The following is a 13,290-nucleotide window of genomic DNA, read 5'->3' on the forward strand; positions in this document are numbered from 1 at the left end:
GACCCCATACTTCCATGGCGTGAATTTGGCCCCATACTTCCATGGCGTGAAATTGACCCCATACTTCCATGCCTATCAGGTGAGGTGTTTAAGACAGCAGGTGAATGTTCCTGTTCTGTTTCAATAAATTGTGCATAAACAGATTAACACATCAAACAGTAATCCCTCTGAGGATACTGACAGTGTAACTAAAGCTGCTCTCTCATAGTAGCCTGGGCATCTTTCGCTCTCCCGCTCTCTCTCTGTGTGTCTCGTTCTCTCACACATCGCCCCCCCTCTCTTTCTCTCTCTCTCCTATTCAGTGTAATATAAATCTAATCTGTAGAGCAGACTATTAACTGGCTCTGCATTCTGTCTACAAAATTGTGTGTGTGTGTGTGTGTGCGTGGAGGAGAGACGCCCGTGAGGGAAGAGCTTCTTTGAGCATGATTGCACAGCAGGACTCAGTCCCAATGGAGAAAGGCTAAACACAGCGGGGAAACACACGTACACACACACACACACACACACACACACACACACACACAGACAGTACACGGTGCTTAGTCTGCCCACTCATGTAGCCAAGAGCAGTGTCTCAGTGAGAGTATTCTCCGAGTTGGATTCCCAACCCTCCCAGTATGCAGAACCAATCCAAATGGTTTCCCATTGGCATTCAAATGTTTTAGCCCACCCTTTCATCTATGGAGTGGAGGAGAGTTTTTCTATCAGAATTCCTGGCGATGTTTTCTGATACATGCCCGCCAATTTTGTATCTTCTGCTTTTAATTAAGAAGGAGAATGAGGTCTGCAGAAAGATAGCTAATCTTTATTAATTTCTGTGCCACTGGGTTGATGGGGGGGGGGCTCGTATAATACATGCACATTCACCCAGAGCCACCAGATGATCCATTTCTCCTCAATTAGCCCTGAAACCTTTTAAAAGCCTGAAAACCTCGGGAAACGGCACCTGTGAAATATGAGTGTTGTCACCATAATAGTATTGTTACGTTTCTGCCTGACATGTCAGTCTGTGGAAAGGCTTTTTCAGAGTGAATAGGGCCCGGCTGCATTGCGCCGGGAATGGGAGCGATGGAGGTGGCAGAGGGCTATATGTGTGAAAGGCCTTCAACATGTCTGTATGTCAGCTCATAGGCTCAGATGTTAAAGGAGGCCCCCAGGGTCCCATCTAGCTCTGCGACAGGCCCATCAATCACCTCTCAGAGCCAAGGCAGGGGACACGCCGCCCGAGCCAACTGAGCAGCGAGACCCCCCCCCTCTCACGGCATTCCAGGTGGGTGTTTCCCAAGCTCTCCGACACATGGCGTTCTGGACCTTCCGACTCCCACTCCCTGCCGGTCTCGACACGGACTCCGGCTGCTCCCTCTGGATTATCCCTCCATCTGTAATTAAATCCAGCCAAGGGGAACTGCTCTTCTGCTTCAGACTGGAGTTAAGAGATGGGATAGCGTCACCCAGACACACACACACACACATCCATATTTCATCAGAACGGACTTCTGATGGGCCTGTCACCCTGCTGTCACTGGTCTCACACTTACTATAGATGAGGGTGTGTGTGTTTCTGTTTGGAAGGGTTGCGTGTGTATGTGTCTGTATACTATCAGCTTGCGTGTATGTTGTTGTATGAGTGTGTGATTCTGTGTGTCGTAGCCAAGGTGTGTGTGGGTGTGTCTTCAAATCATGAAATATATATATTTGTGAGCTTCCTCACGCTAAGGCCATGCTATCACTCACCCTCAGCACGCTTTACTGCATGTTATAAATCTCACATCTTTTCACCATCCTCTCTCTCACTGCATCTCAGAGATGACCATTTAGATTCCTGTGTTTTTTGAGCCTAAACCCTGCCAGGGCTGTGTCTGTGAGTCCTCTCTGGCTGGAATTGGACAGGATTGGAGCCTGTCGCCATAATGGGGTCTGTGACCTGACGTGGCTATCATAGCAGCAGAGTGTGTGTGTGTGTGTATTTTGTGATGTGATTTTTCAAACATACTCTGCCACACTCCCTCAAGGGCAGCACTCAGCCTCCAGTAATATATAGGGGTTTGGTTATCAGCATATACAGTGCATTCGGAAAGTATTCAGACCCCTTCAATTTTTCCACATTTTGTTACGTTACAGCCTTATTCTAAAACGGATTAAACAAAAAAATGTCCTCATCAATGTACACATACTAACTACCCCATACTGACGAATCGAAAACAGCTTTTTTGAAATTATTGCAAATGTTTACAATAAAACAGCATTAACTTATTTGCATAACCATTCAGACCCTTTGCAATGAGGCTCGAAATTGAACTCAGGTGTATCCTGATTCCATTGATCATCCTTTATATATTTCTACACCTTGATTGCAGTCCTACTGTGGTAAATTCAATTGATTGGACATGATTTGGAAAGGCACACACCTGTAAATATAAGGTTCCACAGTTGACAGCGCATGTCAAAGCAAACACCAAGCCATAAGGTCAAAGGAATTGTCCGTAGACCTCCGAGACAGGATTGTGTCGTGGCACAGACCAAGAACACAGTGGCCTCTGTCATTCTTAAATGGAATAAGTTTAGAACCACCAAGACTCTTCCTAGTGCTGACCGCCTGGCCAAACTGAGCAATCGGGGTAGAAGGGCCTTGGTCAGGGAGGTGACCAAGAACCCAATGGTCACTTTGACAGAGCTCCAGAGTTCCTCTGTCGAGATGGGAGAACCTTCCAGAAGGACAACCATCTCTACAGCACTCGACTAATCAGGCCTTTATGGTAGAGTGGCCAAACGACCCTAAGCACACAGCCAAGAAAACGCAGGAGTGGCTTCAGGACAAGTCTCTTAAGTGTGGCCCAAAGCCTGGATGTGAACCCAATCAAACAGCTCTGGAGAGACCTGAACATAGCTGAGCAGCAACAATCCACATCCAACCTAACAGAGCTTGAGAGGATCTGCAGAGAAGAATGGGAGAAACTCATATCTAAGATGACTTGAGGCTGTAATCGCTTCCAAAGTTACTTCAACAAGTTATATATTGCTGCACTGTCAGAGCTAGAAACAATCATTTCAAAACACTCGCAATAACATCTGCTAACCATGTGTATGTGAACAATTGCATTTTATTTTATTTGAACAAAGTACTGCATAAATGGTTTGGATACTTACAGTTGAAGTCGGAAGTTGACAGACACTTAGGTTGGAATCATTAAAACTCATTTTTCAACCACTCCACAAATTTCTTCTTAACAAACTATAGTTTCAGAAAGTCGGTTAGGACACACAATTGTTTACAGACAGATTATTTCACTTATAATTCACTGTATCACAATTCCAGTGGGTCAGAAGTTTACATACACTAAGTTGACTGTGCCTTTAAACAGCTTGGACGATTCCAGAAAATCTCATGGCTTTAGTAGATTCTGATAGGCTAATTGACATCATTTGAGTTAATTGGAGGTGTACCTGTGGATGTATTTCAAGGCCGACCTTCAAACTCACTGCCTCTTTGCTTGACATAATGGGAAGCTCCAAATAAATCAGCCCTCAGACCTCAGAAAAAATATTGTAGACCTCCACAAGTCTGGTTGATCCTTGGGAGCAATTTCCAAACACCTGGAGGCACCACGTTCATCTGTACAAACAATAGCACTCAAGTATAAACACCATGGGACCACGCAGCCATCATATCGCTCAGGAAGGAGACGCACGTCTCCTAGAGATGAACGTACTTTGGTGCAAAAAGTGCAAATCAATCCCAGAACAACAGCAGAGGACCTTGTGAAGATGCTGGAGGAAACAGGTACAAAAGTATCAACATCCACAGTAAAACGAGTCCTATATCGACATAACCTGAAAGGCCACTCAGAAAGGAAGAAGACACTGCTCCAAAATCGCCATAAAAAAGCCAGACTACGGTTTGCAACTGCACATGGGGACAAAGATCATATTTTTTTGAGAAATGTCCTCTGGTCTGATGAATCAAAAATATAACTGTTTGGCCATCATGACCATCGTTATTTTTGGAGGAAAAAGGAGAACGCTCGCAAGCCAAAAAACACCATCCCAACCGTGAAGCACAGGGGTGGCAGCATCATGTTGTGGGGGTGCTTTGCTGCAGGAGGGTCTGGTGCACTTCACAAAATAGATGGCATGTTGAGGAAGGGAAATTATGTGGATATATTGAGGCAACATCTCAAGACATCAGTCAGGAAGTTAAAGCTTGGTCTCAAATGGGTCTTCCAAATGGACAATGACCCCAAACATACATAAGTTGTGGCAAAATGGCTTAAGGACAACAAAATCAAGATATTGGAGTGGCCATCACAAAGGCCTGACCTCAATCCTAAATAATAAATAATAATACATTTTCCGTATTGACTGACCTTCATGTCTTAAAGTAATGATGGACTGTCTTATCTCTTTGCTTATATGAGCTGTTGTTGCCGTAATATGGACTTGGTCGTTTACCAAATAGGGATAGCTTCTGTATACCAACCCTACCTTTTCACAACACAACTGATCGGCTCAAACGCATTAAAAAGGAAAGAAATTCCACAAATTAACTTTTAACAAGGCACACCTGTTAATTGAAATGTCATGAAGCTGGTTGAGAGAATGCCAAGAGTGTGCAAAGCTGTCATCAAGGCAAAGGGTGGCTACTTTGAAGAATCTCAAATATAACATATATTTTGATTTGTTTAACACTTTTTTGGTTACTACATGATTCCATATGGGTTATTTCATAGTTTTGATGTTTTCACGATTATTCTGCAATGTAGAAAAAAATAAAAATAAAGAAAAAACATTGAATGAATAGGTCTGACCAAACTTTTGGCAGGTTCTGTAATACACTGTATTTTTCCCTAACCCCCTGGTTAGCTGGGTATTTCTGCGTGGTGCAGTTATGGAGATTACATCTTTAAATTATACAGCTAGCAATATTTCCTTGTTATGTTAAAGAGAAAATCCACTCAAAAATTATATATATTTTATTTTGTTCATTAGTCCAGTGTTAATAAAGTCCCAACATGCTTTGCATGTCAGCAGTCAAGTTTTCAAGATATTGGACTTTCAAGAAGCAACGTGTCGCTTGCTACATCATCATGATGATATGTTTTGCAAAGTGGACTAATGACGAAAATACCTAATACATAAATCACAGTGAAAAGACAGTTGTGACGCAGTATGACACTCCAAGTTAGTGTACAACCTATCCATCAATTAGTTGCCAGTGTAGCCTTCAATAGAAGACTAGTCATAGTAAATGTTTCTAACATATAGCAGACAATAGTTGATGCTGAGTTGATGTTGATAGTAAGTATTGAGCCAGTAAAATCCAGTAGTAAGACATTGGTATGCGGTTATGATAGCAGGATAGGAACAACTAGGATAGTGAAAAAAACACTTGATGCTTTCCTGAGTTCCTGGTAGTTTCTCCCCAGTCATCATGTCACAGTCTGTTGACAGAGAACAACATGGTAGTCACAGCAGCAGCAGAAACACACACACACACCGTTCGTCTCCATGGCCCACCAACCACGGTTCTCTCCTCTCCGGCCTCAAGGCTAGGGGAATAGTGGCTTTATGCAAAACACACAACCCACTGTAAACTGTGATGAGCTCTTCTTATTGAATACGGCCCCTTTTCCCTTGGGTGGTACATATAGTACTCACTGTGTGTGGATGCCTTGGGGCGGGGGGACTAGTTCAAATAGGTTACTTCTATAGAGCAGACGCAGGGATGAAGGTGTGCATGCTGTTTTTGCTCTTTCAGTGTTCTGCGGTATGTGAACTGAATTTCACCTCAGCAATGTGTCCGCTCAGACTCTCCCTCCAGTTATGGAGTCTTAGAACTGAAGTAAGTGTGGATAAACCTGAAGTACTGTCGGTGGGCCCAGGATAATCAGATTTGAGATGAAAGTGGAGAAAGACGGAGGAAGTGAGAATTGGATTTCCGATCGCACTTTATTCAGCTGATGCAAATACTCAACAAATAATATTAAACCAGCTTACATTGCCCTCCACCAGCCCGAGAGATAAACAGAGAGACACAGAGGGAGAGGGGTATAAGGGTATAAGGTATAATCTGCAGATTTTTACTGAATGCAGCACCAAAATAAGGCACAGAAACGTATTCCTGGACAACCGTAGAATAGAGGCATCTCTTCCGCCTACCTCATGGACAGACAGGGCACCCAGTGGATTCTCTATCAGCCTCACAGCACATTGAACTGGAACTGGGAGTTGAGGAAAGGACTTGATCTGTCTTTGTGCTCTTTTAATTACACACAGCTGGGTGGGTTCTAATCCCCAGAGACCAACTGGTAATTCACACACGTCAGGTTCACAGCACTAGTCTCGCCTGCCTGGCAGCTCAATATTACCCTACCTAAACAGCCCTGAGAGAGACAGGGGAGGCTGAAGGGAGGAGAGAAGAGAGAGAGAAAGAGAGAAGCGAGAGAGAGAGACGTCTCACCTCCCTCAGGGCTGCGTAGGGTTAATGCAGGGAGTGCATGCCTACGCACAGGAGGCCAGAGGCTGCTGTCAATCATTCCACAACAGCGTTGCTCACTGTATTTTAAATCAATCCAGAGAGAAGGTTGAGGAGAATCAGGAAGTGCCACACAGCGGCTGGTCTGATCCCCCTTTCTGGCTCTATCTCTGTAGTGCGTACCATGGGTGTGGCTAGGATATACAGCTAGGGCTCAGAGTTGATCCTGGCCAGGCCACAAACTCCCGACCCTACTGATCGGATTTGAATATTACTACCTTTATGGTTTCCCCAGAAGAGTGAGGTCGGATAACAGTACACAGTCCATGTCTCATGACTTGAGTTGGTTGCAGAAGAGTGTAGCTCTCTCACAGTCAGCTGATTTAGGTTCATTGACGATAAGCAGTGTGAACATGCTGAACGATTAGTCTTGCTTGCCAACTGAGTGATGAGGTATTGCCTTACCTACTACTGCTGGACAATGTACCATGTACAGTATCAGAAAGAAATCAAAGTGTCACAGCTTCAAAGGTCTGTCTCTCACCAGTGCAATAGTTAAGTATGTGGTTTTGTCTGGTCCTGGCGCCTGGGGACGATGTGTCTGCGTGTGGCTGGGACCCAGTCGGCCTGTCAGTACTGCTGACGCCATGCAGCCAGCCTCTCACTAATAGGATTTGGATATTGCCCAGTCATGCACACACTCAAGCACAGACACACATGCTTGCTCTGTTCTTGAGAAGGGAATGTTTCAGCTGGTACAGTTACTGTTACAATCCAGGGAATTCTAGCTGTTTGTCTATCTATCTATCTATCTATCTATCTATCTATCTATCTATCTATCTATCTATCTATCTATCTCCCCTATCTCCCTCTTTATCTTCCTCTTTCCCTCTGTCCCTCTCTATCTCCCTCTTTCCCTCTCTATCTCCCTCTTTATCTCCCTCAACACCTCTCCCTCTCCACCTCTCTCCCCCCCTCCTATCTCTCTGTCTCTCTGTCCCCGTCTTTCTCTTTTGTCTCTCATTCAATTCAATTCAAAGGACTTTATTGGCATGGGAAACATATGTTAACATTGCCAAAGCAAGTTGGAGCTATTTCTAGCAGAGAGACTTACCTCAGATGGGTATTTCAGTGCAATCTCTTGGTTTAGTGTGAAATGGCAATGTCAAGGTGAACTACTCTAAATGTGTGCTTTCCCTCCTCAATACTTTGTGCTACTGTCCTTCTCCCCACTAAATGAATAGAGCCTCGGAGGGCTCCAGAAGGGCTGGCCAGACGATCCCTGAGAAATGGAGTCTGACAGAACAGAGGCAGTAACCACAGGCAATCATCCACTCTGGGAGCCACCACTCTCGCCACATGCAGATACATCGCTCCCAGGCACCAGCACCAGCCAAAACCAGTTTTCTACTGAACATTACTGACTGGGGTTGTGTGTATCAGAAAACATGGATACCCACCACACTCCACTCTGACTCTACACTGTGCTTTGAGTCCACCCAGCACTGTGGCATGCACCAGGTCATCCTTTGTCCCGTCTGTCACTACGTGTCCCTGTTTCTGTAACCGTTCTAATGTCAAGTCCCGCCTCTGTGACAGAGGTCTGAGGTCAGGGAGAGGAGGGTAACTATATTCGGGCGGCAGGGTAGCCTAGTGGTTAGAGCGTTGGACTTGTAACCGGATGGTTGCAAGTTCAAACCCCCGAGCTGACAAGGTACAAATCTGTTGTTTTGCACCTGAACAGGCAGTTAACCCACTGTTCCTAAGCTGTCATTGAAAATAAGAATTTGTTCTTAACTGACTTGCCTAGTTAAATAAAGGTAAATAAATAAATAAAATATGTAAGTCCTCTTATTTGAATCCACATAGAAGGATTGTCCAATGATGCCCACAGGGAAAGACTTAGGCCTATACAGTGACAGGGTCAGACACTCGAACCCCAACAAGCACCATCATGTGTCAGCACTGTTCAGTAAAACACGTGGGTGTTTTCAGGACATTTCTCTGTGTTTAAACCGGGAGGATCCTGCATGTCTGGGCCAGGCAGCGTAGACAAGAGCGCTGTCCAGACTGACACACAACAGAGATTCGTTTCCCTCTCTCTAAGTAAGCCTGCCGGACTGAGCCTCACCAGTGATGTTCTCACACACCATGTTTGTCGAGGCAGCCATGACATAAGGAGGGAGAGTCTTGCAGCAGTACTGGGGAGCGTATGTCGACCATTTATTGTAGAAGCTCTATTGGAGCTCATTGAAGCCACAGGGATCTTCCTCACCTTATCCCCCAAAAGACGAACGCTTTAGACTTATCCTTTCTCCTTTTTGAATTACTGTGGTATTGCATTTATTAGCGAAGCATGCTCTTTCATTTCCCAAATAGCTTTTCTTTGACGAAGTTTCTCTGTGTGGTTTTGAACTATCTCACAATGTAAACTATATGCATATAAAAAAACCTGTAGACATGTAAATATATACTGTGCATCTTTAGGTTGCTCTGTGGTTTTGGATGTCAGTTTTTCTATGTGGTATGTGTTCTCCCTGTCACAATGATACAATCCCTCCCAGGCACAGTCATTCGTCCTATAGGACTTTGTGTGTGTAGGAAATCAGTGCTCTGCTGCCATCTAGTGCTGGCCTGCATCGGCCCTTTGTGGGATGACCTCACCTGAGTGTGTATGGGTGTCGTGTTTGTGTGTGTGCGCGTGTGTGTCGTATGTGTCGTGGGTATGTGCATGTGCGTGTGATGTAGCTCATTACTGAGATTCTATATTAGTGAGGGAGGTCAACGAGTGGGCTCTAATTCTTCTCCAATTCCCTTGTGCTCTGTCACCTGTCACAAGTTTGAATATAAATTGCTTGTTTCTGGTAAATTCATGAATGCGTTTGATTTCTTTTTGTCATGGTCGAGCTGTCAAGATATCCTTTGATGCTCTGAATAATTTGGCAGGTGTGTGTGTGTGTGTCTGTGTATGTCTGTGTGTGTGTCCTCGCTTCCATTTGTCCAAGCATGCATGGGCTCCCGAGTGGCGCAGCGCTGCATCTTTGTGTAAGAGGTGTCACTATAGTACCTGGTATCACATCCAGCCGTGATTGGGACTTCCATAAGGCGTTGCACAATTGGTCCAGTGTTGTCTGGGTTTGGCTGGGGAAGGCTGTCGTTGTAAATAATAATTTGTTCTTAACTGTCTTGCCTAGTTAAATCAAGGATAACTTTATTTGCATGGATGTGTATTTCTCTTCCATCAGCCCTCAGTCCCTCCAATCCTCAAAGCCTCAATGCACACCACGGTCTCTCTCTCTCTCCCTCCATCTCACTCTCTATATATATATATATCTCACTCTCTCTCTATATATATATATATATCACTCTATGTATATATATATATATCCCTTCATCTAACTCTCTCTCTCCCTCTCTCTCTATATATATATATATATATCCTTCCATCTCACTCTCTCTCTCTCTCTCTCTCTCTATATATATATATATATATATATATATATATATATATATATATATCCCTCCATCTCACTCTCTCTATATATATATATCCCTCCATCTCACTCTCACTCTCTCACTCTCTCTCTATATATATATATCACTCCATCTCTCTCTCTATATATATATATATATATCCCTCCATCTCACTCTATATATATATATATATATATATATATATATATATATATATATATATATATATATATATATCTCACTCTCTCTCTATATATATATCCCTCCATCTCACTCTCTCTCTCTATATATATATATATCCCTCCATCTCTCTCTCTCTATATATATATATATATATATCTCACTCTCTCTCTCTCTCTATGTATATATATATATATATATATATATATATATCACTCCATCTCACTCTTTCTCTCTCTCTCTCTCTCTCTATATATATATATATATAATATATATATATATATATCCCTCCATCTCTCTCTCTCTCTATATATATATATATATCCCTCCATCTCTCTCTCGCTCTCTCTCTCTCTATGTATATATATATATATATATATATATATATATGTTATGCAGGTGAATGAGGACCCAAAAGCGACTTGGCGAAAACAGAGTTTTTAATCCAGTAAAGTTACTTTACAAACAAAAGGCATAATACTACTCGTAATGACGAGAACAGACTGGAGACTTGATCAAGAACTGCAGGTTGCCTCGGGAAGGCACTTGAACGTAGCAGACTCAGACACCTGCTCACCACGCAGCATCTGAGGGAAACACGACACGACAGGGCAATACATAGACACAGCACGGTGAACAATAGACAAGGATCCGACAGGACAGGAACGGAAAACAAGGGAAGAAATAGGGACTCTAATCAGGGGAAAAGATAAGGAACAGGTGTGGGAAGACTAAATGATGATTAGGGGAATAGGAACAGCTGGGAGCAGGAACGGAACGATAGAGAGAGGAGAGAGAGGGAGGGGGAGAGAGAGGGATAGAAAAAAGGAACGAACCTAATAAGACCAGCAGGGAGAAACGAACAGAAGGGAAAGCATAATGACAAGACAATCTAAGACAAAACATGACAGTACCCCCCCACTCACCGAGCGCCTCCTGGCGCACTCGAGGAGGAATCCTGGCGGCAACGGAGGAAATCATCAATAAGTGAACGGTCCAGCACGTCCCGAGACGGAACCCAACTCCTCTCCTCAGGACCGTAACCCTCCCAATCCACTAAGTATTGGTGACCCCGTCCCCGAGAACGCATGTCCATGATCTTACGTACCTTGTAAATAGGTGCGCTCTCGACAAGGACGGGAGGGGGAGGGAAGACGAACGGGGGTGCGAAGAAAGGGCTTGACACAGGAGACATGGAAGACAGGATGGACGCGACGAAGATGTCGCGGAAGAAGCAGTCGCACAGCGACAGGATTGACGACCTGGGAGACACGGAACGGACCAATGAACCGCGGAGTCAACTTACGAGAAGCTGTCGTAAGAGGAAGGTTGCGAGTGGAAAGCCACACTCTCTGGCCGCAACAATACCTTGGACTCTTAATCCTCATGCGTTTATTGGCGGCTCTCACAGTCTGTGCCCTGTAACGGCAAAGTGCAGACCTCACCCTCCTCCAGGTGCGCTCACAACGTTGGACAAACGCTTGAGCGGAGGGAACGCTGGACTCGGCAAGCTGGGATGAGAACAGAGGAGGCTGGTAACCCAGACTACTCTGAAACGGAGATAACCCGGTAGCAGACGAAGGAAGCGAGTTGTGAGCGTATTCTGCCCAGGGGAGCTGTTCTGCCCAAGACGCAGGGTTTCTGAAAGAAAGGCTGCGTAGTATGCGACCAATCGTCTGATTGGCCCTCTCTGCTTGACCGTTAGACTGGGGATGAAACCCGGAAGAGAGACTGACGGACGCACCAATCAAACGACAGAACTCCCTCCAAAACTGTGACGTGAATTGCGGGCCTCTGTCTGAAACGGCGTCTAACGGGAGGCCATGAATTCTGAACACATTCTCGATAATGATTTGTGCCGTCTCCTTAGCGGAAGGAAGTTTAGCGAGGGGAATGAAATGTGCCGCCTTAGAGAACCTATCGACAACCGTAAGAATCACAGTCTTCCCCGCAGACAAAGGCAGACCGGTAATGAAGTCTAGGGCGATGTGAGACCATGGTCGAGAAGGAATGGGGAGCGGTCTGAGACGACCGGCAGGAGGAGAGTTACCCGACTTAGTCTGCGCGCAGTCCGAACAAGCAGCCACGAAATTGCGCGTGTCACGCTCCTGAGTCGGCCACCAAAAGCGCTGGCGAATAGACGCAAGAGTGCCTCGAACACCGGGATGACCAGCTAACTTGGCAGAGTGAGCCCACTGAAGAACAGCCAGACGAGTGGAAACAGGAACGAAAAGGAGGTTACTAGGACAAGCGCGCGGCGACGCAGTGTGCGTGAGTGCTTGCTTAACCTGTCTTTCAATTCCCCAGACTGTCAACCCGACAACACGCCCATAAGGAAGAATCCCCTCGGGATCAGTAGAAGCCACAGAAGAACTAAACAGACGGGATAAGGCATCAGGCTTGGTGTTTTTGCTACCCGGACGGTAAGAAATCACAAACTCGAAACGAGCGAAAAACAACGCCCAACGAGCTTGACGGGCATTAAGTCGTTTGGCAGAACGGATGTACTCAAGGTTCTTATGGTCTGTCCAAACGACAAAAGGAACGGTCGCCCCCTCCAACCACTGTCGCCATTCGCCTAGGGCTAAGCGGATGGCGAGCAGTTCACGGTTACCCACATCATAGTTGCGCTCAGATGGCGACAGGCGATGAGAAAAATAAGCGCAAGGATGAACCTTATCGTCAGACTGGAAGCGCTGGGATAGAATGGCTCCCACGCCTACCTCTGAAGCGTCAACCTCGACAATGAATTGTCTAGTGACGTCAGGAGTAACGAGGATAGGAGCGGACGTAAAACGTTCTTTTAGAAGATCAAAAGCTCCCTGGGCGGAACCGGACCACTTAAAACACGTCTTGACAGAAGTAAGAGCTGTGAGAGGGGCAGCAACAATGAAACGCCGATAGAAATTAGCGAAACCTAAAAAGCGCTGCAACTCGACACGTGACCTTGGAACGGGCCAATCACTGACAGCGACTTGGCGAAAACAGAGTTTTTAATCCAGTAAAGTTACTTTACAAACAAAAGGCATAATACTACTCGTAATGACGAGAACAGACTGGAGACTTGATCAAGAACTGCAGGTTGCCTCGGGAAGGCACTTGAACGTAGCAGACTCAGACACCTGCTCACCACGCAGCATCTGAGGGAAACACGACACGAC

At 45.2% G+C, this 13,290-nt stretch overlaps 1 protein-coding gene across 1 annotated transcript in view; it reads left to right on the forward strand.

The window, feature by feature from the left end:
* The window catches only part of LOC123991029 (SAM and SH3 domain-containing protein 1-like), a 325,322-nt gene that overhangs the window by 161,625 nt on the left and 150,407 nt on the right, over window positions 1–13,290 (forward strand). The window lies entirely within an intron of this gene.

This window comes from Oncorhynchus gorbuscha, linkage group LG12, assembly GCF_021184085.1.
Source record: "Oncorhynchus gorbuscha isolate QuinsamMale2020 ecotype Even-year linkage group LG12, OgorEven_v1.0, whole genome shotgun sequence".
Classification (NCBI taxonomy): domain Eukaryota; kingdom Metazoa; phylum Chordata; class Actinopteri; order Salmoniformes; family Salmonidae; genus Oncorhynchus; species Oncorhynchus gorbuscha.